The 3,506-nt window shown below is 39.6% G+C and overlaps 1 long non-coding RNA gene across 2 annotated transcripts; it reads left to right on the top strand.

Annotated features, from left to right (window-relative positions):
• Positions 1–1,066: 1,066 nt before the first annotated feature.
• On the top strand, positions 1,067–3,000 carry LOC112244923. Of its 2 annotated transcripts, none has more exons than XR_002952659.2 (3): positions 1,067–1,287; positions 2,037–2,135; positions 2,486–3,000. It is a non-coding gene; the product is annotated as an uncharacterized LOC112244923 (long non-coding RNA). The 2 variants fall into 2 exon arrangements; XR_006080590.1 differs by having other exon boundaries at positions 1,070–1,287; positions 2,545–3,000.
• The last annotated feature ends 506 nt before the right edge of the window (positions 3,001–3,506 follow it).

Below are 3,506 nucleotides of genomic sequence, written 5' to 3'. Positions count from 1 at the left end.
CTTATATGAACTGTAACTCAGTAAAATCATTGAAATTGTTGCATGTTTCGTTTCAATTTTTGTTCAGTATATCTCTATGTCAGACCTATGGCCCGTGTGTGTGTCTCTGAGTTGTTGGTATTGATGCACGGTGCTCTTTCAGGGTTATCTCTGACCTGGTCTCATACATAAACATGGAAATACAAACGGTAATCAAATCAAAACACTTTGATTTAATATAAACTACACACATACGTGCACAAATACATGCACACATAGGGCTACAGGCACAAACACGTGCGGTCACAAACAAGTACAGACACACACACACACACACACACACACACACACCTAAAGCACAGAGGATGGTCGAACCACTGATCAGTTGACCTGCTAAAAAATGTATGGGGAAGAGAGATGAAAGGAGAAACGCAATATGGAGTGAGAGATGAGAGAACAGGTAGTGGGCAGAGAAAGAAAGAAAATTGTGAAAATAAAAAGTTGAGATGAGAGCTGAGGAGAGAGGGAAAAGGATGGCAAAGGGGAATGTACGAAGGAAACAAAGAGAGCAAAGGGCAGGTTGAAAACAAGAATGAGCTTTTAGGTCTTATTTGGAGGTTAAGGTTAAGCCTTAGGGTTAGCAGTATGGTTGGGGTTAGGTTTAAAATCAGATTTTATGACTTTGTGGCTGTGCCAGCTAGTGACTACTATGCAAAGCTGCCTCCAGAACAAGATTCATGGTAAAAATAAATAGAGAAGTTAGTAGCAACACAAAACATGTTTTCAGAGATGAACCAGGGAAAAGCTCCCATATGAGATAAACCTTGAAGAATGTTTAAACTTCTATCTATACACCAATTATGTTTCTTCCATATTGATTTGTGGTTGTGAGTGCATTTTCTTAAAGTCAAATTTTACTGTTGCTCTATTTCACTATATATGGCCATTAATATGTTATTAACATATATGTGTAGTCAAATGTTTTAATTTCCCCATTACACACAAATACAAGTGTTTCTGCCTCTCACCGGTAGAAACGGCCAGCTACATTTCCTGGTTGTAAGCAAACCACAATGTCCAGAATTCCTTGCGATTTGGAGCTGTATACAGTTGACGTAAGAAAAAATCTAAATGTCTGTGTTTGCAGCCAGCATTTTCAGACAGAGGATTTCGAAACGGAACTGAAGTCTCACTGATGGGGTTGCAATGTCGTTGAGCTTTGAAAATTGATGATATTCCATTGAAATTCCCCTTCACCTCAAAGAGGAAGGCATCTGATCCGCGCAGCAGAAAATAAGTTAAGCTGAGGTAACGTAGCTAACTTTACCTAGCTAACTAACTAACTAGCTAGATAACTAGTGAACTACATTTGTTTATCTAAACCAAAATCTAGTTAGCTAGCGTTCATGATATGCTGGCTAGACATTTCAAAGCATAACAATGTCATCAGCCAGCTGCTATCTGGCGATGTGATTTTTAACTTTGCAAGCTAACATTAGCTTCGTTAGGTTATGTTAGCTAACCATTAGCTAGCTAGCTAACTAACTATCGTAGAGGCTAACGTGGCTATGTGTTCACTTAGAGTATGATCCCATCAACATCAAGCTCAGCACCAAGAACCTAAAATCTACTAAATCTTTCCATAACTCCATGATAAGCAAATAAATAAACTGGAGCTAGGCAAAAACATGGCCCGTGTCTTGTTGTCATAGTTGGTGTGTTTACAAGTAGGCTACAACTTCTACTGTAGTTTTCTCTGTATTATGAAGGCTTAGTTGATTGTTCATGCAAGGCTTGAAGTTTAAATTGGGGAAAAATAGGTATTAGTAAGGAGGGGATGGTGTGGGTGACTGACTTGTGTCTGTTGGAGGTGGGTATTGTGTGAAGGTTAGTATGCATGATCTATTGACATGAATGGGGTGGGTGGATATAGTATCTTGTATGAGTGTGTATTGATGGGGACAAAGTAGTAAAATGTTGCCTAATCACTGACTTCTGTGTGTCCTACACACTAATCCTGCTGCTGCTGATGATGATGGCTTTGACACCGGCTTTAGTAGTACAGCGCCTGTAGACCCATTGGATGAAAGCTTTCAGCCTGAAATAAGCTCAAGCTCAACAACATCTGAATTTGAAACAAGCCAGGACAGCCAAAGGTATTTATGAAAGCCCAATACCCTCTTTAGAAAACAAAATCACCAATACACTAAGCTAAGACAAGTCCTTATGAAATTTTTCACACCCTTCCAGTCAGTTCTTTGGCATGGGGGGAAAGGGGCTGTTCATATACTCTTCATTCTATTCCCTCTATTGTTGGTAGTTCTTGTCTACTCAAAAGCACAACTGTATGTGCTCATACACAACAATACACAACTAGACTGTTTACAAGTCAAGCCCCACCTCAAAATTTTTTCATCTTTGCTAACAGCCCATCTCAATGCCCCATTATTGACTCTCAGTGTAACGAAACACATACCAGTCTATTGTACCCTTTTTTTGTTTACAGATGAACACAGATCATTGTATGGTTACACATCCTCATGATCAGTCTTAATGGCTTTCCAGGAGACTTGCAGTACAAACACATCTTCTGCAAGAGGTCGAAGCAGTGGGAAGTGAAAAGGTGTACGAGAGGCCACAAGGCTGTGAAGTGCAGAAAAGAGCAGACTGTTGTCTACAAGGAGCCAGAGTCACAGCTCCACTAAACATCTCTGCCAACATCACCACAGCGCCAAAGCCTGCTAAACCAGCTATCATTTCCCAACACAAGAAGAGGTTCACCAGCTGAAAAACATTCAGGAACCTACCTGGAACATTCAACCAACATAACATCCATATTTTGTAATATAATATGTAAATGCCTAGTATGATTACAACTGCATTGTGGTATATATGTTGCTAGCTGTTGTACATACAGTTGAAGTGGGATGTTTACATACACTTCGGTTGGAGTCATTCAAATTTGATTTTCAACCACAAAACAAATTTCTTGTTAATAAACTATAGTTTTGCCAAGTCGGTTAGGACATCTAATTTGTGCATGACACAAGTAATTTTTCCAACAATTGTTTACAGACAGATTATTTCACTTATAATTCACTGTATCACATTTCCAGTGGGTCAGAAGTTTAAACACACTAAGTTGACTGTGCCTTTAAACAGCTTGGAAAATTCCAGAAAATCATGGCTTTAGAAGCTTCTGATAGGCTAATTGACATCATTTGAGTCAATTGGAGGTGTACCTGTGGATGTATTTCAAGGCCTACCTTCTTAGTGCCTCTTTGCTTGACATGGGTAAATCAAAAGAAATCAGCCAAGACCTCAGAAAAGAAATTGTAGACCTCCACAAGTCTGGTTCATCATTGGGAGCAATTTCCAAACGCCTGAAGGTACCACGTTCATCTGTACAAACAATAGTACGCAAGTATAAACACCATGGGACCACGCAGCCGTCATACCGCTCAGGAAGGAGACGTGTTCTGTCTCCTAGAGATGAAAGTACTTTGGTGCAAAAAGTGCAAATCAAT

This window comes from Oncorhynchus tshawytscha, linkage group LG03 (assembly GCF_018296145.1).
Source record: "Oncorhynchus tshawytscha isolate Ot180627B linkage group LG03, Otsh_v2.0, whole genome shotgun sequence".
Classification (NCBI taxonomy): Eukaryota; Metazoa; Chordata; class Actinopteri; order Salmoniformes; family Salmonidae; genus Oncorhynchus; species Oncorhynchus tshawytscha.
The sequence above is the reverse complement of the archived record's forward strand: the minus strand, read 5'-3'. Positions and strand labels throughout refer to the sequence as shown.